We start from the raw sequence: 23692 nt of genomic DNA, 5'->3' as shown, positions 1-23692 counted from the left end.
TAGAGCTATTGGAGAGGGTTTAAACTGATTTTTCATGGGGACGGGAGCTGGAATAATAGTGCTAAGGAAGAGGCAGTTGGTATACAAGTAGTATCAGTGTGTAGTGAGTCTGTGATGAAGGTCAGGTAGATGATAGGGCAAGATTGCAGTCAGTGGGATGAGTTGAGTTGAAGTGTAACATGGGGGCAAAAATCAAAAAGGATAATGAAATCAGGACTGAAGGTGTTATATTTGAATGCACACACTATATGGAATAAGGCTGATGATCTTGGTATGACTTTGTGGGCATCACTGAGTCGTGACTCAAAGGAGATTATAATTGGGAACTTAATGTCCAAGGATACACATTGCATTGAAAGGCCGGGCAGGTAGACAGAAGGGATGATGTGGCTCTTGGTTTAAAAAAAATGAAATCAAATCCTTAGAAAGAAAGGATCCGTATGAGTAGAGTTAAGAAACTGCAAGGGTAAAAGACTCTAATGGGAGTTTATACAGGCATCCAAAAAGTACCCAGGATATGTGGTACTAATTACAATGAGAGCTAGAAAAGGCATTTAAAAAGGACAATGTTATGATAGTCATGTGAGATTACAATATGCAGGTAGATCGACAAAATAGGTTGGAGCTGGATCTCAAAAGAGGGAATTTGTAGAATGCCTACAACATGGATTTTTTTTTACAGCAGCTTGTAGTTGAGCTTACAAGGAAGAGCAATTCTGGATTGTGTGTAACGTACTGAACCAGACTTGATTAGGAATCTTAAGGAATCCTTGGAAAGCAGTGATCATAATATGACGGAATTCACCCTACAGTTTGAGAGGGAGAAGCTGAAGTCAGATGTTATCAGTATTACAGTGGAATAAAGGGAATTACAGAGGCATGAGAGGGGAGCTGGCCAAAGTTGATTGGAAGGGGACAATAGCAGGGAGGACAGCAGAACAGCAATGACTGGAGTTTCTGGGAGCAATTTGAAGGCACAGGATAGATGCATCCCAAAGATGAAAAGATATTCTAAAGGGAGGATGATGCAACCGTGGCTGACAAGGAGAGTCAAATTAGCATAAAAGCAAAATAGAGAACATATAATAGAGCAAAAATTAGTGGGAAGTTAAAGGATTGGGAAGCTTTTGAAACAAAAAATGGAAAGCAGCTAAGAATCCTTAAGGAGAGAAAAGATGACATATGAAAGAATTCTAGCTAATAAGAGGTTACAAAAATAATTTTCAGATGTATAAAGAGTAAAAGAGGCAAGAGGCAAGAAAATCACATCAGAGATGTAGTAATGGGAGACAAAGAAATAGTAGGCGAGCTAAATAAGTATTTTGTATCAGTGTTCACTGTGGAAGGCACCAGCAGTATAACAGAAATTCAAGAGCAATAAGGAGAAAAGTCACCTGGACCAGATGGACTATAGCCCAGGGCTGTGGATAGAGGTAACTGGAGAGATTACGGAGGCGTTAGTAGTGATCTTTCAAGAATCACTAGAATGGTTCCGGGGGATTAGAAATAGCAAATGGTTCTGGAGGATTGGAAAATTGCAAATGTCACTCTGTTCTTTAAGAAGGGAAGGAGGCAGTAAAAGGAAAATTATAGGCCACCTAGCTGCAAGGCATTCTACAAGTATGTGAAGAGCAAGAGGATAAGATGTGAGATAATAGGACCAATTAAGTGTGACAGTGGAACAGTGTGTATGGAACCTGAGGAGATAGTGGAGGTACTTGGTGAATACTGAAGCAAAGTATTCACTAAGGAAAAGCACCTTGGTGATTGTAGGGATGCCTTACAGCGAACTGAAAAACTTGAACATGTAGACATTAAGGACGAGGATGTGCTGGAGTTTTTGGAAAGCATCAAGTTGGAGAAGTCACTGGGACCAGATGAGATATACCCCAGGCTACTGTGGGAGGTGAGGGAGGAGATTGGTGAGCCTCTGGCGATGATTTTTGCATCATCAATGGGGACAGGAGAGGTTCCAGAAGATTGGAGGGTTGCGAATGTTGTTCCTCTATTCAAGAAGGGAGTAGAGATAGCCCAGGAAATTATAGACCTGTGAGTCTTACTTCAGTGGTTGGTAAGTTGATGGAGAAGATCCTAAGAGGCAGGATTTATGAATATTTGGGGAGGCCTAATATGGTTAGGAATAATCAGCATGGCTTTTTCAAAGGCAGGTCGTACCTTACTAGCCTGATTGAATTTTTTTTGAAGAGGTGACTGAACACATTGAGGAAGGTAGAGCAGTAGATGTAGTGTATATGGATTTCATCAAGGCATTTGATAAGGTGACCCATGCAAGGCTAATTGAGAAAGTAAGGAGGCATGGGATCCAAGGGGACATTGCTTTGTGGATCCAGAATTGGCTTGCCCATAGAAGGCAAAGAGTGGTTGCAGATGAGACATATTCTCCATGGAGGCTGGTGACCAGTGGTGTGCCTCAGGGATCTATTCTGGGACCTTTACTCTTTGTGATTTTTTTTATATAAAAGAACTGGATGAGGAAGTGGAGGGATGGGTTAGTAAATTTGCTGATGACACAAAGGTTGGGGGTGTTGTGGATAGTGTGGACGGCTGTCAGAGGTTACAGTGGGACATTGATAGGATGCAAAACTGGGCTGAGAAATGGCAGATGGAGTTCAACCCAGACAAGTGTGAGGTGGTTCATTTTGGTAGGTCAAATATGGTGGCAGAATATAGTATTAATGGTAAGACTCTTGGCAGTGTGGAGGATCAGAGGGATCTTGGGGTCCATGTCTATAGGACACTTAAAGCTGCTGCGCAGGTTGACTCTGTTGCATATTGCATTGGGCTTCATCAACTGTGGGAGTGAGTTCTGAAAAGTAATGTCACAGCTGTATAGAACCCTGGTCAGACGCCACTTAGAGTACTGTGCTCAGTTCTGGTCACCTCACTATAGGAAGGATGTGGAAGCCATAGAAAGGATGCAGAGGAGATTTACAAGGATGTTGCCTGGATTGGGGAGCATGCCTTACAAGAATAGGTTGAGTGAACTTGTCCTTTTCTCCTTGGTACGACAGAGGATGAGAGGTGATAGAGGTGTATAAGATGATGAGAGGCATTGGTCGTGTGGATAGTCAGAGGCTTTTTCCCAGGGCTGAAGTGGCTAACATGAGAGGGCACAGTTTTAATGTGCTTGGAAGTAGGTACAGAGGGGATGTCAGGAGTAAGTTTTTTACACAGAGAATCGTGAGTACGTGGAATGGGCTGCTGGCGATGGTGGTGGGATACGATAGGGTCTTTTAAGAGGCTCCTGGATTGGGTTAATGGAGCTTAGAAAAATAGAGGGCTATGGGTGACCCTAGGTAATTTCTAAAGCAAGTACATGTTCGGCACAGCATTGTGGCTGCAGGTTTTCTATGTTTCTAGCCTCACCTTAGTGTTTAGGAAGTTGTTGGAATCCATCAATGTCCATTATTAAGGATGAAGTCTCAGGGTATTTGGAGGCACATGATAAAATAGGCTAAAATCAGCATCGTTTCGTTAAGGGGAAATCTTGCCTGACAAATCTGTTGGAATTATTGAGGAAATAACAGGCAGGATGGACATTCATTGCCTGGATGTTAATAACATCGAGTTAGTGGATGTTATTCACTTGGATTTTCAGAAGGGCTTTGACCAGGTACTTTAGCATATGAGGCTTCTTAACAAGATAAGAGCCCATGCTGTTACAGGAAATATTCCAGCATGGATTGGCTGATTGACAGGAGGCAAAGAGTGGGTGTAAAGAGGGCCTTTTCTGGTTGGCTGCTGGTGACTAGTGGGGTTCCACAAGGGTCAGTGTTGGGACCGCTTCTTGTAATATGTTCAAGATTGAGATGAAGGAATGATACAAAGATGGGCGCAGGAGCAGGTAGTGTTGAGGAAGCATGGAGACTGCAGAAGGATTTAGACAGATTAGGAGAATGGGCAGATGGAATATAGTGTAGGGAAGTGTATGGTCATGCACTTTAGTAGAAGAAATGAAAGGGTTGGCTATTTTCCAAATGGAGAGAAAATGGTAGGAATAAAGCTGTAGTCTATTTTCTAAATGGGGTGCAAATTCAAAGATCAGAGGTGCAAAGGGACTTGAGAGTCCTTGTGCAGGATTCCCTAAAGGTTAACTTGCCCGTTGAGTTTGTGGTAAGGAAGGCAAATGCAATGTAGCATTCATTATGAGAGGACTAGAATATAGGTGCAAGAATGTAATGTTGAGGCTTTGTAAGGCACTGGTTAAAACACACTTGGAGCATTGCGAGTAGTTTTAGGCCATTTATCTACGAAAATAAGTGCTGGTATTGGAGAATGTCTAGAGGAGGTTCAAGAGAATGATTCTGGGATTGAAAGGGTTAATGAATAAGGAGCACTTGATGGCTCTGGGCCTGAATTTGCTGGAGTTTAGAAAAATGCGGGGGTGGGGGAGGAGTGGTTGGGATCTCATTGAATCCATTTGAATATTGAAAGGCCTAGATAGAGTGGATGTGACAAGGATCTTGGGTACTTGCTGCACCCAATAATGTGGATGTTGCAGACATTTTTGCAATATACAGTTGCTCTTGGAATGATGTACTGGAAATGAATTTGGGCAGTTGTCATTTTATCTTTAACTTTTTGAAATTTAGTAACATTGAATTAATAAAATATTGATTTGCCTTTGGAACCAAAAGCTGTTATTTAAAGCAAATGGACATTTAATTGCAGATGAGAAACACACCACTGTCAACATAAGCATTTCAGCTTTAATGCAATGCCTTTTTATAAGGCTACAGTCTTTGACTTCCTTCCAGTTTATGGTGTGTCGCAGGCCGTCTACCAGAATGCATTCCTTAATAAAAGAATGCTTGGCTGTCCAGGCTTAGTGGGAATGGATTGAGTTGTGAGGTTGTTTGGCTGAATCCCAGTGTCATTGGCTGTTTAAAAGTCTGGGAGGGCTATGAAGGGATTGTTGCTCAAAGGGGTGTTGTCAGCTCAGCACAAATATGACTTTTTTTAAGAAGTAGACATTTTTCTTGTAACTTAGCATGTAAACATCTAGTAGTTGGAGGTAGGGAAACTATACTGAGGCAAATGCTGGAGTATAATTGATATTTTTCAATTATTTCTGTTAGTACACAAACTTGTTCTTCAAATAGCTTTGTCCCATCTTGCAATTAGTCACTTGTGACATGAACTTTTTCAATGTACATGTTGATTTTTTTTCCCTATATGTTTTCATTTCTCTCTCTATAGATAACCTCCGTATTCTTATTTACTTTCTCTTCATCAGATCATGAGTAATTATTCTTTAGCCTGCCAGGCCATATGCTTTGAAGTACCATTTCAAAATCTCTTCACCCTATTTTTAAGACCTTTCTTTAAGCATAACTCTTTGTGCTATGAAAATCAGAAAACAAAACTGCAGATACTGGTAATCTGTTTAAAAAAGAAAGAAAAAGCTGAAAAAAAACTCAGCAAGTCAGGTAGCATCTATGGGAATAGAAAAGGGGAACATTTTGGTTTTGATATCCAAGATGTTAGTCAGTCCATCCTTTGGCTTGGGGTGAGGCATTACCTGCAGTGTGTAGGAGTGCATTGAGACATTTTTAATATTTTAAGATGGCATGCATGGTATTCTGTCATGGATTATACACAATAAAGCTGAAAAATGTTGGAAATAAGCATTTTAGGCAGCATCTTTGTGTGTACACAGATGTAGAGTCAACATTTTTGGTTAATCTTTTATCAGAACTGGATGGATTGGAAGTCAATATAGAACATAGAAATCTACAGCACATTACAGGCCCTTCAGCCCACAATGTTGTGCCGACCATATAACCTACTCTAGAAACTGTCTAGAATTTTCCTAGGGCTAGGTTTGAACATGAGGAGAAATGGGTAGGAGCTCGTGGTAGGGAAACATGAGATAAAATGGAAGGCAAGAGAGATGCAGTGACAAATCAACTATTAATCCAAGGTATTTGTCTAAAGGAAGGGTAAATACAGAATAGCTGTCATTGCTTTGTGTATAATAATCAAATATTTTGCCTTTGTATGCCCATTCACTTTGAATTGTTAAATAATTGTGGGGACTGGAGTACAAAAAAATTGCAAACTCCTCATCTTTGTCTTCATTTTCTTTCAGTTTGTATCCAACTTAAAAAACTGTTAAGAATACTAAATTGGAGTTTAATTTTTCCACCAAGCAAGAAAAATCAGAACTGTTAATGGAATCTTTGGTTTTCAGGTTCTGAAAGAATTGTTGAGTTTTCTAAACTTAGCATTTGTTTTACAAATGTTGATGCAAGATAAGCTAAAGGTCGTGTTTTTCATTTGCTCAATTTCAATCACAGCTGCTTAATGGCATTTTGCAGTTATTTCTCATTTCTGTCGTCCTGATAATACCTATCTTATTCATCCGTGGATCTTCTTGTGCTGCTTAAAGCTGTCCATTGGTTAGTCACCTTAGCCCATTTTTGTTGATAGTATTTCGTCAGAAAAATGTAATGGGGTATCTTAATGAAACTCCAAAAAGAAACTGCAGAAGCTGTAATTCTGAAATCTGAAAATGCTTGCATCATTAACTCTTCAGAACTGTGAAGAAGAGAAAGGAAATTGATAAACACATTTCAGGAAAAAATTGAGAGGGATGGATAGGCCAAAGATTTTGAAGGTGATACCAGAATTGTCTTGAAGATGAGCTGTAAATATGAACACCTTTAGATGGGTTAATGACAGCAATCAGGGAAAGAGAAAATAGTTGGAGAGTGTAAAGAGATGCAAACACAGTGTGCAGGATGTGCCAAGCCGATCAGGCTGCGTTAATAGAAAGAAACTAACCCATACGAATACAGGTTTGGGAGGTTAGGAAGTGCCTTGACCCAAGATGGGGTGTTATTTCTTAATCTTGTGTTTAGGCATTTGGGCATTAGGAAGTTCAGTGGACTGAAGGCACATGTTTAGCAAAGCATTTGTCCAATATATGATAGGTGTTTTTACTTTGAAGAAACCAAATACAGATTTGTTACATCATCTGAAACCTTTGACAGACTTCTAATGCACAGTGGAGAGTATCCTAATTGGTTGCCTTATGGCCTGGTATAAAAATGTTGATGGCTTAAGAATGGAAAAGTCTACAGAAAGTGGTGGATATAGCTCAAGTACACCTCAGCCAAATCCTTACCCACCACTGAGCACATCTACAAGGAGCTCTGATATAATAAAGCAGCATCTAATAGCAAAGACCCCCCCCCCCCCCCACCACCACCATCCAGGCCACGCTCTCTTTTTGTTTCTACCATCAGGATGGAGGTACAGAAGCCTTGGGTTCCATGCCACCAGGTTCAGGAGCAGTTATTACCTTTCAACCATAGTATTTCTGAACCACTGTGGATAAACTCACTTTCCTCAAATCTGAACTAATTCCATAACCTAGTATTATTTATTTACATATTTTTAAATTTACCCAGTTTTCGTCTTTTGCACATTTTGTATAACTTTTCATTGATCCTGTTGTATTGTTTTCCTGTGAATGCCTCCAAGGAAATGAATCTCAAGGTAGTATATGGTGACATATAGCATCCCTACTTTGATAATAAATTTACTTTGAACTTTGAAATGCTGCACAATAGTTCTTCCAAACTGGAAGAACTATTTGTTGCCCTGTTATCTTTCATTCTTCTCATGGGATCCCATAGAAATCCTAATGCGTAATTACAAGACTTTGTCTGTCAACTATGTAGGCTCCAAAGGCATTTAGCAGGTTGGGTAGAGTGCAGCTGTTCTAACAAACACCCTTACTGGTGACCACACGGGGAGTTATCTTGTATGATGTCTCTCTCCCACGCCCCCAGTCAGTTCAATAATGATGTTCCAAAATCCTTTACAGTATCAGCAACTAGCAAAACATACAATCTTGAAGTGATTAAACTAAGCGCTTAACTAAAGATATGACACCTGGTGGTCCCCAGATCCAAACTGAGCAGAGAAGCATGAATCTGTAACTTACTCCTTTTGCTTTTACTGCACCCCCCTCCACGGGGCTAGTTACCATATTAAATGCACAACCCAAAATACAATGGAGATAGAAGACAGGTGCATGGCTCCTATAGTAGTGTTGAGATAGAGAATCAGTTACAATCATAATTGTGTGGATTGTCAGAGGATTTTTCCCAGGGCTGAACTGACTAACATGAGAAGGCACAGTTTCCAGGTGCTTGGAAGTAAGTACAGAGGAGATGTCAGGGGTAAGTTTTTTACGTAGAGTGGTGAGTGCATGGAATGGCTGCCGGCAATGGTGGTGGAGGCAGATTTGATGGTGTCTTTTAAGAGACTCCTGGTTAGGTACATGGAGCTTAGAAAAATAGAGGGCTATGAGTAACCCTAGGTAATTTCTAAAGTAAGGACATGTTCGGCACAGTGTTGTGGGCCGAAGGGCCTGCATTGTGCTGTAGGTTTTCTATGTTTCTAACTGCAGTGCATCATCAGAAGAACTATGTGTTTCTCTAGAAGGGTGAAGCGAGGAGGTGGAAGGAGAGGAGTGGCATAGAAAAATGAGTGGTGGTTGGGAGAGTAGTCCAGGGGGTTCCAAAAGGAAGTTCCTTTTAAGGGTGAGAAGAGCAGGATATGTGTTTAATGGTCAGAGGTAATTGAATGTTGCATAAGTTATGAAGGATGAACTGTTAAATATGGAGGCTGTTCAGGTATGACGCGCAAAGCAGCGAAGCTCTGTCCCAGATGAAAGAAGCTGATAGGTTATTCGGGGGAAGTAAATGAGATGCAGTCAAGCATAAATAATTACGGTGAAAGAGAAATCATTGTTCAGAAAAAAGGAAGACGTTTCAGACAACACACACAAAATGCTGGAGGAACTCAGTAGGCCAGACAGCATCTATGGAAAAGAGTACAGTCGACATTTTGGGCCAAGACCCTTCATCGGGACTGGGAAAAATAGATGCTACCTGGCCTACTGAGTTTCTCCAGTATTTTGTGTGTGCTTCTTGGATTTCTAGCATCTGCAGATTTTCTCTTGTTTATGATGAGACATTTCAGAGTTTCTTCATGTAAAGCCTCATCAGAGCAAATGTGCCAGAGACAGAGATTCTAGTGAAGTCCTCGGAGAAGCAAGATGGAACCACAAATGGTCAAGGTAGCAGTGCCAGTCTTTTAGCTCAAAATCTATGTTGTCCTCTAAGATAACGCCAGATCCAGAAAGAGAAGGGAAGAGGTAAAGATATTAGACCATGTGAATGCGAGAACAGAGTAGAAAGTAATGGTCAAAGTAAGGAAATTTAAGTACTACATGAAAAGGATTATCTCACCTATTTGTGAAATCTCAGTCTCTGACAGACTCACTGACTCTATTTTCCTTGCAGAATTGTCACCCATCTTCAATGCAACCATGTCCATTAACTTTTCTGCTATGGTCACTTGATTTAATTTGTCTGTGCTATCTCTACCAGCTTGACAAGTTCTGCAAACTCTCACTACTCCAATGAGCTTGCTATCTGCATTGAGTAACTTTATCTCCCCTGTTTTTCTGAATCTCTACCCTCTACATCTTTTGAAAGCATGCCTTTTTGCCTTCTCTGAACCTCCAACACACTTAGTGTTGAATTCCATTCTTCCCACAAGCTATGTATATTCAAATTGGTTTGGAAGTAACTCGGAAAATGTGTAGTTGGGGTGGTTGATGGTTGGGTTGAATTGTTCTTTACCATGGTGATGAAAAGTTTGCAAATGGATTGCCAAGATCAGAGAACAACTCAACCCAACTACAATTAGTCTTTAAGTTAAAAGACAATACAATTTCCTGTGGCTGTGCTTTAGATATAGCTAAAGGATTGTGCTTCAGTTTTTTAAAATTAAGATTCGAGATAATTTCAGTAACTTTCCAAGCATGAATAATTAGCAGTGTTCAAAGTACAGTTAACATTTGCCTTGCCACGTGATAACAATTTTTTGTTTGTTTCCAGATGTCTACCTTTTGTGCTTAAGACACACATTGAAGGTCTGTGAGCTAATGGACACACCTGAGATTTCTGTCTTGATGGATGCGAACAGAAGAGTTGCATTTCATGTGGTATGTCACTTTTATTTTAACTGCAATTATTTTACCAGTGATTTGTTGTCAAAGATTTATCAAGTGTCTGTTTACCATTTTGCTTGCTTGTAGTGGGCATTATAATTTGTGCAGACTTCAAAGCCAGTTCCAGTTGAATGCACTGAAGCTTCCTAGCTGATATGTTAATCTGTGGAATACCAAGCAAAATTTAGAATGCAGTCTAACTATCACCAGATTGCAGAGTGATTAATTACTAATTTCTCAATGTGAATAGGTATGAAACTACAAATTGCTGTATTGATGAATTGTCTTTGTTCCCTACGTTATTGCCTTTATCGTAAGCATTAATATGAGCATATTAAAATTCATGGTGATCTCACATTTGAATCATAAACATCAAACTTTGAAGTTCAAAGTACATTTATTATCAAAGTATGTATACTATATGGTGAGACCACACCTGGAATATTGTGTACAGTTTTGGTCTCCAGGTTTAAGGAAGGACATTCTGGCAATTGAGGAAGTGCAGCGTAGATTCACTAGGTTGATTCCTGGGATGGCAGGGCTGTCTTACGCAGAGAGATTGGAGAGATTGGGCTTGTACACACTGGAATTGAGGAGATTGAGAGGGGATCTGATTGAAACGTTTAAGATAATTAAAGGATTTGATAGGATTGAGGCAGGAAATATGTTCCAGATGTTGGGAGAGTCCAGTACCAGAGGGCATGGATTGAGAATAAGAGGTCAGTTATTTAAAACAGAGTTGAGGAAGAACTTCTTCTCCCAGAGAGTTGTGGAGGTGTGGAATGTACTGCCTCGGAAGACGGTGGAGGCCAATTCTCTGGATGCTTTCAAGAAGGAGCTAGATAGATATCTGATGGATAGGGGAATCAAGGGATATGGGGACAAGGCAGGGACTGGGTATTGATAGTGAATGATCAGCCATGATCTCAGAATGGCGGTGCAGACTTGTGGGGCCGAATGGTCTACTTCTGCACCTATTGTCTATTGTCTATTATATGCAACCTTGAGATTTGTCTCACTACAGGCATCCACAGAACAATGAAAACCAAATACAACCCATTTAAAAAAAAGACTGTCAAATACCCAGTGTGCAGGAAAAAGAAACAAATTGTGCGAACAATAAAAGTAAGCAAATAACATTTGGAAGTGAAGTTCACGAAAGTGAGTCCACAGACGTGAAGCCAGTCGTCACTGCAGCCTATCCAGGAGCTTGTTAGTTGCCCTGGCCCTGCTGCTTCAATACACTCATGAGCCTGGGACCAGCCCCTTGATTTGTCCCATTCTCAATCTTTCCAATTTGGCCTGGTGCTTAAATCGGTTAAACCTCTGCTTATCCATTGCTCTCAGAAGAAATTATTAGGGATGGCAGGACCTTCCATATACATGAGTTGTAATATTTGTCTTTGACAGTCATAATCACAGCATAATGCTGACTGGTCTGGCAGATGTAAATTTTCTGAATCTAGATTCCCATCATTTTGCACTTGTGTTACTAGTGTTATTTTCAGTTATATTAATTATGTCTGATAAGACATCTAGTTAACTACGGACAAGAAAATAAGTCTTTATTCAGCAAGAGCAGGAAGACTTTCCTGAATGGTGCTGTTGATGTCCATTGAATTCCAGCTTGGAGGCAAAACTCATCATTTGGGGTTGCATAACATTCAGGAATGTGATACAGCTGCAGCAAACAGTTGTGTTTTGATTGTTTAATGGAAGGATGTCTTTTCAGATCTCATCCTCAAGGAAATAGGTTTTGCAGATTATTCTGGAATTCTCAGGCATGATGAGAATCAATTGATAGGTCAAATGGCTTGCAGTAAACTCCTTGTCCAGATTTGCTCAGAGTATCCCCTTGGGTGTAATACTGAAGGACTGCAGAGGGCTCTATAATACTTCGGCATTGCTTCAAGTTGACAAAATGGTCCATATTGGTGAAATAATTCCTATCTTTCACCTTCTTTTTGATTTTAGTGGATGAAATTGTTGGAATCAGAAGAATGACTGCATAGTAAGAAGGGAGTAGATATTCCCTCTCATTTTCAAAATCTTTATGATAATGACTGTTTTTGAAATCTTGTCAATGTGAAGGTGATCTAAATGTTAGAAGTCCGGAACTAGAGAAATATAAATGTTTAACATCTACTTTGGAATCATGTTTATCAGTACATTTATGGCACATTATCTCAGTGTCTTCACGTGCTGGGGCAGCAGCAGTATTTCAAAGAACTTGGCAATTTATTACTTTGTATATCAGCTACTTAAAACCTATTAAAATTTGCATTTAATACCACGGCATGATCTATGCTAAACAGTACCATATAATGTAAGCTCACCTGTATGGTATCCCAGTGATCTACAGTGACAGACCTGAGCCCACACCTGTGTTGTCTACCTCAGTGTTATGTTGTGGCTGACCAGTGTCTGACATTGCTATACTCTATTTTTGTAAAGTTGGAAATGACTGCTCACCAATGATGTAGGGTGGCACACTGAAGAACCTGCAAGTCAGTGAGGATAAGGAATATATCATCTGATACTATTTGGACTCAACTTAAGCGTTTGTTACACCAAACATGACAGCAATGTATGATGGGAGGGGGGGAGGGGGTGTGTGTGTGTGTGTGTGTGTGTGTGTGTGTGTGTGTGTGTGTATTTCAAGTTTCTGTATCTCCTCCTTGATTGTAGCCACAAGGAGAGGGGGTTTTCTGGATGATGGGAGTCCCTAAATGCTACGGAGGCTAGTACCCATGATGGAGCTGACTAGATTTACAGTTCTTTGCAGCTTATGTCCATCCTTTGCAGTGCCCCCTACCCCATCCCTCGTGCCATACCAGACAAGGAAGCAGCCAGATGGAATGCTTTCCATGGTACATCTGTAGAAATTTGTGAGGGTCTTTGGTGACATTCCAAATCCCTTCAAAATCCTAATGAAATATAGCTGCTGTGGTGCCCTTTTTGTAACTGCATCAATATGTTGGGCCCAGGATAGATCTTCAGAGATGTTGACACCCAGGAACTTGAAATTGCTCACTCTCTCCACTTCTGATCCCTCTCTGAGACTTGTGTGTGTTCTCTCTTCTTATCCTTTCTGAAGCCCTCAATCAATTCTGTGGTCTTATTGACATTGAGTGCAAGCTTGTTGCTGCGACACCACTCAACCAGCTGATATATCATGCTCCTGTACGTTGCCTTGACCCCATCTGAAATTCTGCCAACAATAGTTGTATTGTTAGCAAATTTATAGATGGTTTTGAGCTGTGCCTAGCCACACAGTTATGGGTGTAGACAGAGTAGAGCAGTGGGCTAAGCACACAGCCTTGAGGTGAGCCAGTGTTGATAGTCAGTGAAGTTGAGAAATTATTTCTGATCCACACAGACTGTGGTCTTCAGGTGAGGAAGTCGAGGATCCAGTTGCAGAGGCCCAGATTTTGGACCTTTTTGATTAGACCTGTAGGAATAATGTATTAAATACTGAGTAACAATCAATAAATAGCAGCCTGACATGAGTATTTGTATTGTCTATGTGATTCAAGGTAATGAATGTGAATTTAAAACTGTTCTATGATGCTTAGTTTTCTTCTCTGGAAGTAAGCATTTGTTAATTGTCATTTGTGGTGGCATGTTAGTTTAAATACGTGGCTATATCTCCTTAAACTATGTTCTGTCAGTGGTTAATAATTTTTCAGCACACAAACAATGTACCAACCTATTCAACTGTGTTACACTTGATTGTAATTGACATTAGAAGTTTATTCTAAAATTTTCTTTCTGAAAGCATGAGATCTGTGTTTTTTCAATGTTCTTTTAGGCACAGGAAGGAATTTGTGTTATTTTTAGTGAAGCATGTTAGGAAAGGAACATCTTTGCTTATTTCTGAGTTTCTGTTATCTTGGGGATCTTGGCCTTCACTACAGTGAAGCGTAACGTGGAGAAAGTTTTTCAAGATTTGAGATTGTTCATTGTCATTCTTCAGTACAGGAGTGGAAAGGAGAACAAAGTGATTGTTACTCTGGATCTGATATAGTATAAGAAAAGCAATAAGCAAAAAGAATACAATAATATCAAAAACTATTTTTGATACTATTTTTAAACCCACAATCCCATAAAACACAATATACAAATAACTTATGTATATAGACTGATTAAGTGTACATAATGTGATGCTAGGTGACGTGTATGTAGTGGTGGTGGATGGAGGAATTGATCAGCTTGATGGTTTGGAGGAAGTAACTATTTTTGATTTTAGTGATTGTGGTGTTAATGCTGCGTTGCCTCTTCCCTGTTGGTAGTGGGACAGATAGTCCATAAGCAGGATGGGTGGGGTCATTCACAATATTGCTGGCTTTTTTTCCAGCACCTTTCTGTATGTATGACCTTGATGGTGGCTAGGCTGTTGTCAGTCATGCATTAGGCAATTTTAAATACCTGCCTGCTGCAGTGTCGTTTCCAGCACACAGTCATGCACCATGTAAGGATGTTCTGTAGAAGGTCTTGAGTACTGGTGTGCCTTGACCAACTCGAGAGAGAGTAGAGTCATCGGTCAACTTTCTTGACTCTGGAGGATAAGCTCTAGAATCATGAGTGTTTGTGTGAGATGCACACTTCCCAAGAGTTTAAACTGCTGTACGGCAGACATGATGAAGAGTGTGAGTGATGTGGGTTTTCCTAAAGTTGATAACCATCTCCTTTTATTGACATTGAGGAAGAGCTTTTGTTTCCTGACCCAAGAGAATTTTAATAAGTGATTGGTTTATTGTCCAAAATTCAGTGTCTACCAATTCTTGGTGATTAGGGTTAAATAACAATAAATCAAAGCATTGAGTTCCTTTTAGGATCTTTTGAGAATTGTATGTTCTTGCTCTCCCATGATGCTAATGTGCAGATTTGCTATTTCTAACCCCATTCCAAGAGAAATTGAATGGGTAAGTGGGATGGAGATATGTCTGTACCAAAGGAGGTGTAAGGTGCTCCTTCCCTCCACTAGCCTGCAGGCCACCCTCAGGCAAAGTGTCGCACCTATCTAGGCCCTCCACCACTTGGTCAGGGTCACCTGAAGCCATGGGAGCAAAGAGGTGGATGGCCCTACGTATCACAAGTCTGGTTATATGACCACTGATGCTAGGCAGACAATATCTGAAGAGTATTGATAATGGCTGGGGTTACCCATCTTGTGAAGCAATTCTCAGAAGAAGGCAATGGCAAACCACTTCTGTAGAAAAATTTGTCAAGGACAATCATGGTCATGGATAAGACCATGATCATCTATGTCATATGATGATGAAATGAAAGGACATTGCTTTAATTTTGTGGGTTTATTTATACTCTTCTAACTTCCTTGCCCATCTTGATCAATTGGGCTTGCGAACAAATAATTCTGTGTGCACAATATTGCATATAACGTATGTATATGTTGTGTGTGTCTGTGCATTTGACTTTGCAAATACATCTGTATGCAGATGCAAATAGCCAAGATTCTGACCTATTTGTGTATTTATAACATACACTTAGGCAATGCCTCTAATAAGAAGTCTTTACATTTTCAGTTTGCTCATGTGTAAATAATTAGGGATTCCATTTACAGTCTTGTAACCAAACAGTTAAATCTTTGCCATGGTGTTTTGTCTTGTTTCAATTTGGAAGATGTTAGTAAGCATTGTTTTCACTTGAGTGAGATTTTAAATCACAGTGTGTAATTACAGTTGTTGTATCAGCAGTTTGAAATGTATGCAGATGCACAGTATTGGAAAAGGCCTTATAGTCAATTGTTCTTATTTTTTCCTCCAGCGTTGGTGCTGCTGATTTCCTTAACTTAGTCCCAAATGTAGCTGATGGTCCAGAAATCAGTTGATCTTAAACTTGAGATTACACAATGATTGAGATCTCATTTCTCCAGTTTAAGGGAAAAAAAAGAATCAGAGCCCTGTCAACAAAAAAACATTTCATCATCAGTGCCTTAAGTAGTCAAATGCTTAATTTCTGAGACACTGTGACCCCGGTCCCGGAGCAGCAAGATGAAACTGCCTTTAATTGACTGAGTTCTCAATTGCTCTAGAATAGTGGTTGCCAACCTGTCGATCTTTGAGACTTTCCCAGTAGATCCCGAAAAAAATGAAAAATAAATACACAAATACTGTTGAGAGATTGTGTCTGGGTTGCGGGGTTTTAGTTCCATTCTTTCTGCCCAGTGTGCATGCGTGTAGCTTCCCCTTCACACACTACAGCGTACTTCAGTGGTCTCCAACCATGAGGAAACAATATGATTTAACGGTATGAAATGATATGAGTCAGCTGCACCTTTCCTCATTCCCTGTCACGTCCACTGTTGAACTGAACGCACGTGAGGTCATTAGTCACCTAAACGTAGTGATGCCCTTGTGCCAGGGATCACTGGCTGGCCTCGGGTAACTGGTTACCTCGTGCGGCCGGCAGGAAGTGCAGTTGGTACTGGTCTGGAGCGCAGACAGATGGGCACCGCCTCTGAACCTGTTTAGCACACCAAATGTTCATGGGGAACCCGGTGCTAAAATATTCGCAGACAACCTAATTCGGGCTCAGGGTTTCTTTCGTAAGTAGCAGGGCAGCTACCTTGCTGCGATCTATTGAAAGACATCCCTCGAGCCAAACTTTTGTCGGCTGATAGATCCTACAAGGAGGGTGGGCACGTGCCCTGTCACACTCCTCTCTCGGTCGGTCGGCCGCTCTCTGGACTGCGACTGCCGCGGCCCCGGCATGGGGACCTCGGGCCCTGACCCCACCCACAACCAGCCTCACCTGGCCAAGGTGTCTGGCGGCGGGCGGGCGAGAAACTGGAGTTCGGGCCTGGAGGCTGTCTAATGAGGCAATGAAGCCCTCAAAACTGCTTCAGTACCCTGAGTCCAAGCACCCTGCACTTAAAGACAAACCCATTGAGTTTATCAGCGGAAAAAACGTGAGCAGGCGGGACAGAAGCTAAGTGCTGAGAGCCACGTAAACTAAATTGCAGAATAGACTGGACATAAGGAACCTGCTTTGAGTATCGCTGTATTCCAGTCATGTTTAACACCCCCCCCCCCCCCCCCCCCACCCGGGTTGGCGGGTCCGCAAGAATATTGTCAATATTAAACTGGTCAGCGGTGCAAAAAAGATTGGTGACCCCTGGTGTACATACATTATTTCTACTTCTGGGTTGCGTGGTTTTACTTCCGGTCTTTTCTGCCTGGTGCTCATGCGTGTAACTATCAATTTAGTAGGTCGATCTTGCCTTTCACTAAGGCCCAGGTAGGGGATCTTGGGCTTAAAAAGGTTGGTGACCACTACTCTAGGACATTTTTTTAATATAACATCTCTCTTGGATTCTGAATGAAAAGCTTATGCTACAGAACCTTTCAATGATGCACCTCCTCCAAACCAAACTCATTCTTCTTCAGCAGCACATACAAATGCTGGAGGCATTGAGCAGGTGAGGCAGGCCCTGGTGCAGGAGTTTGGCCTGAAATATCAACTGTTGGTATTGGATATGTTGCATTCAGATCTTATATCTAGATCAGTTTGTAAATTGAGACATGTGATTAAACTGTAAATTTGAGGTGTACAGCCAGATTGCAGAATTTCTTGCCTATTTATAGTGACTGTCATAAATGATACTTATAGTTTTGTCAAGCACTTGGATCGACATTTAATTATACAAAAATAATCACTCTGTTTTGCAATTACTTTTAACCTGATTATTTTCCATAGAGTCAGGGATTCAGACATGTTTACTTTGACTGGTTCTAATTATGACATACAATTTTTTCTTTGACATAGACCAATGGTTATAAAATTGAAGTTGGTTGCTGGTGGGATTTACTGTTTATTCATGGCATACAGTGTGTTCTGCTAAGTTAAAGATTAACCAGGTATTTTCTGCTGTCTGATCCATTTGAGGAAAAGTAAAGGAAGTGCACCATCACATCCAAGTATTTTACTGTTTATCCTGCCTCATCTTATATTCGTCATGCAGCAAATTCCTGTGTTATAATCCCAGAACAGCTCTGATACCTGATGATTGGGTACCCATGAGACACTCTGCACTGTCAGCAGCACTAGGAATGTATACCATCATAGTTTGAAACCTTAGCCCAACATATCTCTTGCTCTACCTTTCGCAGTCAAGCCAAGTAATCTACCTTCGTTCAATTAGAAGTCTAGAAAGGCAGAACTGCGTGAACAGCTACAGTGGCTTGCAAAAGTTTGGGCACCCCGGTCAAAATTTCTATTAATGTGAATAGCTAAGCGAGTAAAAGATGACCTGATTTCCAAAAGGTATGAAGTTAAAGATGACACATTTCTTTAATATTTTAAGCAAGATTACTTTTTTATTTCCATCTTCTACAGTTTCAAAATAACAAAAAAGGAAAAGGGCCGGAAGCAAAAGTTTGGGCACCCTGCATGGTCAGTAATTAGTAACACCCCCTTTGGCAAGTATCACAGCTTGGAAACGCTTTCTGCAGCCAGCTAAGAGTCTTTCAGTTCTTGTTTGGGGGATTTTTGCCCATTCTTCCTGTCAAAAGGCTTCTAGTTCTGTGAGATTCTTGGGCCATCTTGCATGCTCTTCTCTTTTGAGGTCTATCCACAGATTTTCAATGATGTTTAGGTCGGGGGACTGTGAGGGCCATGGCAAAATCTTCAGCTTGCACCTCTTCCGGTAGTCCATTGTGGATTTTGAGTGTGTTTAGGATCATTAGCCTGTTGTAGAAGCCATCCTCTTTTCATCTTCAGCTTTTTTTTTACAGACGGTGTGATGTTTGCTTCCAGAATTTGCTGGTATTTAACCATATAACAATTACAGCATGGAAACAGCCCATCTCGGCCCTTCTAGTCCGTGCTGATGCTTACTTTCACCTAGTCCCAGTGGCCCGCTCTCAGCCCATAACCCTCCATTCCTTTCCTGTCCATATACCTATCCAATTTTACTTTAAATGACAATACTGAACCTGCCTCTACCACTTCTACTGGAAACTCATTCCACACAGCTACCGCTCTCTGAGTAAAGAAATTTCCCCTCGTGTTACCCTTAAACTTTTGCTCCCTGACTCTCAAATCATGTCTCCTTGTTTGAATCTCCCTTATTCTCAATGGAAAAAGCCTATCCACGTCAAATCGATCTATCCCCCTCATTATTTTAAATACCTCTATCAAATCCCCCCTCAACCTTCTACACTCCAAAGAATAAAGTCCTAACTTGTTCAACCTTTCCCTGTAACTTAGTTGCTGAAACCCAGGTAACAGTCTGGTAAATCTTCTCTGTACTCTCTCTATTTTGTTGATATCTTTCCTATAATTTGGTGACCAGAACTGTACACAATACTCCAAATTCGGCCGTACCAATGCCTTGTACAATTTTAACATTACATCCCAACTTCTATACTCAATGCTCTGATTTATAAAGGCCAACATACCAAAAGCTTTCTTCACCACCCTATCCACGTGAGATTCCACCTTCAGGGAACTATGCACCATTATTCCTAGATCACTGTTCTACTGCATTCTTCAATGCCCTACCATTTACCATGTATGTCCTATTTGGATTATTCCTACCAAAATGTAGCACCTCACACTTATCAGCATTAAACTTTTTAAATTAAGCATTAAATTTAATTGAATTCATTCTTCCCTCTACCAGTGAAATGTTCCCCGTGCCACTGGCTGCAACACAAGCCCAAAGCATGATCGATCCACCCCCATGCTTAACAGTTGGAGGGGTGTACTTTTCATGAAATTCTGCACCCTTTTTTCTCCAAACATACCTTTGCTCATTGCGGCCAAAAAGTTCTATATTAACTTCATCAGTCCACGGGACTCGTTTCCAAAATGCATCAGGTTTGTTTAGATGTTCCTTTGCAAACTTCTGACGCTGAATTTTGTGGTGAGGACGCAGGAAAGGTTTTCTTTTGATGACTTTTCCATGAAGGTCATATTTGTGCAGGTGTCGCTGCACAGTAGAACAGTGCACCACCACTCCAGAGTCTGCTAAATCTCCCTGAAGGTCTTTTGCAGTCAAACGGGGGTTTTGATTTGCCTTTCCAGCAATCCTACGAGAAGCTCTCTCGGAAAGTTTTCTTGGTCTTCCAGACCTCAACTTGACCTTCACTGTTCCTGTTAACTGCCATATCTTAATTACATTACGAACTGAGGAAACGGCGACCTGAAAACATTTTGCTATCTTCTTATAGCCTTCTCCTGCTTTGTGGGCATCATTTATTTTAATTTTCAGAGTGCTAGGCAGCTGCTTGGAGGAGCCCATGGCTGCTGATTGTTGTGACAAGGTTTGCAGAGTCAGAGTATTTATAAAGCTTTGAAATATGCATCACCTGGCCTTTCCTAACGATGACTGTGAACAAGCCATAGCCCTAACAAGCTAATTAAGGTCTGAGACCTTGGTAAAAGTTATCTGAGAGCTCAAATCTCTTGGGGTGCCCAAATTTTTGCATGGGACTCCTTTCCTTTTTTTCCACTCTAAAATTGTACAAAACAAAAAAAATACACTAATCTTGCATAAAATGTTGAAAAGAATATTTCATCTTTAACTTTATGACTTTTGGAGATCAGTTCACAGTAACACGTTTTGACCAGCGGTACAAAAACTTCTGCTTGCCACTGTATATCAAGTTGCCAGCCTGCTGCTACTATAATTCAGGACTATATGCACTCTAAACAGATAATAATGAATGGAGCTGTGCACTTGTAACTAATGGTTTAAACTAAAGGCTAGCAGTCTTGTCACATTTAGTTAAGAATGGTGGTAGGAGCATCAAGGATTAATAGGAGGTGGAACTCCAAGTTATCTCTCTGTCCCCAAAGATGGTGGCCCTCACCACGTGTTTCAAGTCTGAAGCATTCATAGCCAAGCCTGTCAGGAAATACTGAAAGATCCATCTCAATTTTCTCTTGAGATCCCACCGCAGAAACTGGGCTTTAAACAATTTGATTCACTCCATGTAGTATCAAGAAATGACTGGGAGTACCGTACTGAACCCAGGTTATCGGAGTAGGCAACATCCCTGCTCTAGTATTGAAGGGTGCACACCAGAACAGGTACGTATCTCGCAGGTCTGTTCCAGTATAATTACAGCAGTGGTTTCTGCATGACTGTTTCTACAAGAGCATGCATGTGCTCTTCAAAAAAAGCAGATCAATCCAATTCAGCTAATTATTATGCAGTCAGTCCATTCTCATTATCGGAATATTATTGCAGAAGTTTCTTAGGACAGCAAGGTATGCCCAACTATATTCAGCTGCTTTATCAATGAATTTCATATGGTTATAAGTATGTGCTGTTTTGAATGCAATACGTATAGTTCCAATTTGTCCTTCATCACCAGATGAAGCAGTTCACACCTGCATGTGTTACACAAGTAGCAGGCAGTGACCACGTTCAATAAGTGAGATAAAATCGAGAATTGTTGGAAGCACTCTTCAGGTCAGGTGGTATCTGCAGTAACAGAGTTAATGATTCAACTTCATGTGTTAACTCTGTTTCTCCTTTCACAGATGCTATCTGTCCTGAGTATTTCCAACTATTTGTTTTTATTTTTGGTTTCCTCCTCTGCAGATTTTATATTCAATCAGCAAGGTAGTATAACCACAGACTTTGACTTTTTATGACATTGCTCTTGTTAAGTACCGCACCATTGGCAAATTGGGGCCAGAAACTTAACTGGACCAACTATATAAATACTGTTCAAGGCTAGGTTAAAAGTTGGCTGTCCTTTAATGAGTGACTCACGTCAACATTCCAGAGCCTTTCCACCATGTACAAGAAATATAATAAAATACTGTTCATTTGGGTAGATGAGTGCAACTGAATCAGTTCACCTTTCACCACCTTAAGTATTCATTCCTTTCATCACTGATGTGCAATAGTTGCAATGTACATCTATAGAATTTACTGACTTCACCACTAGCCTATTCAACAGCACCTCCCCTGTAATTTATTTTCACTTGTTATGTCCAGGATTTCATGTGTAGTAATAAGTAGATGCAAATGACTGAATAGATGTTCTCTTCCAAGTTGTGCAAAATCCTGACTTGGAAATATTGTCATTATTGTCCCATGTGCACCATATTTAGCAATTGACCCTGTAAACAAAACCAGTCATGTTTGTTGATTGAGGCAATACAGGAGTGTATAATTGGGAGAAAAATGTTGGTTACTCAAATAAATCTCATGATTTAACATGTCATTAAAATTAGCTCTATCGTGGACACTAGCCTCTGCAGTATCCAGGGCATCTTCAAGGAGCGGTGCCTCAAAGAGGACCCCCCACCCATGACATGCCTTCGTCTCATTGCTACCACCAGGGAGAAGTGTGAATAGGTTTCAATAGGTACACTTAATGTCAGAGAAATGTGTACAATATACATCCTGAAATTCTTCTTCATAGAGAAGAGCCCCAAAGAATGAATGACAGTTAAAATGTTAGAACCCCAAAGCTCCCCCCCTCACACACAAGCAGTAGCAAGGCAACGATCCCCACCAGCAAAAAGGCATCAGCACTCCCCATCGAGTACTCAAGCGCGCAGCAAAGCCAAAGACTTGCAAAAAGCTATTCATTCACCCAGTAATTGGATATACCACAGGCTCTCTCTCCCTAATGAGGGAGAAAAAGGAATGTCTCCAATTCACAGCGAGAGGGGAGACATAACAAACAGCTTGCCGATTTATGATGTTAAAAGTCTGGCATTGCTGAGTGAGTGAAGGCACTCACTCAGTGATTCAGGACAGCTTCTTCCCCTCTGGTTTCTGATTTCTGAAAGGACATTGAACCCATTAGCACCACCTTACTAATTTTCTTTTGGCTCCACTTATTTAATTTAACTCTTTGATATACTACAATTCAGTTTTTTTCCTTTGTATTATGTATTGCATTGTACTGCTGCTGCAAAGTTAACAAATTTCAGGACATACGCCAGTGATATTAAATCTGAATCTGATTCTGATGTGTCTGAAGAAAAAAGTAGCTATGGTGTAGTTTAAACAATTTCTCCTTCCAGAAGCAAAATTGAGACCTATTCCATTTGCAAATTACTGTCATTAATAAAGGTGTTACTTTTACGCAGCTGCCCCTGCCTCGTTTATAATGCAGCCTTAATTTTTATGAAATTTATTTTGCAGTAGCTTGGTGAAATTTTGTATTGTTTATTGAATATCTGAGTACATAAGCTGTGGTAGTAAGCAAATTCTGTGCCATAGTGCATCAGTCTTCATATGTTAACAACAGAAGCTCATTCACAAGCTGAGGGACTGAAGCAGCAGTTATAATCCAGGGGTCATGAGCCAGGCATTTTTATGAAAGGAACTTTCTCAGACATTTTTAACTTAAAGAGCTTGTTTTGTGTGCAATTTAAAGTTTCTTTAAAAAGTGATTTATTATTGATGGTTACAATTTTTTATTGTAAATACATCTGTAAGTTTTTTCATAATTTCAGCTGCAAGGTTAAATTTTGATCATGTATCAGTAAATTATTTAACTAACCAACATGTTATAAAATGTCAATATATTTCTTTCATAAAATATAAAATGTAGTTCATCCTTGCTGTTTCCTGCTTTCTTTCCTATAACTTGGGTTGATTTGTGTAAATGTATTATTTCTGAGACTTCTTTACTGGTGATA

The 23692-nt window shown here is 40.4% G+C and overlaps 1 protein-coding gene across 14 annotated transcripts in view; it reads left to right on the top strand.

Annotated features, from left to right (window-relative positions):
- The window catches only part of atxn1a (ataxin 1a), a 309041-nt gene that overhangs the window by 166590 nt on the left and 118759 nt on the right, over positions 1–23692 (top strand). For 11 of the 14 annotated variants that reach the window (XM_059945541.1, XM_059945537.1, XM_059945542.1 and 8 more), the window contains one exon: positions 9942–10048. The exons of the other annotated variants lie outside the window; for them this stretch is intronic. The gene's annotated coding sequence lies outside the window, so the exon portion shown is untranslated. The remainder of the gene's footprint in view (positions 1–9941; positions 10049–23692) is intronic. 14 annotated transcript variants of the gene reach the window in all.

This window comes from Hypanus sabinus, chromosome 20 (assembly GCF_030144855.1).
Source record: "Hypanus sabinus isolate sHypSab1 chromosome 20, sHypSab1.hap1, whole genome shotgun sequence".
NCBI lineage: Eukaryota > Metazoa > Chordata > Chondrichthyes > Myliobatiformes > Dasyatidae > Hypanus > Hypanus sabinus.
Note: the sequence above shows the minus strand (reverse complement) of the source record. Positions and strands in the feature narration are given on the sequence as shown.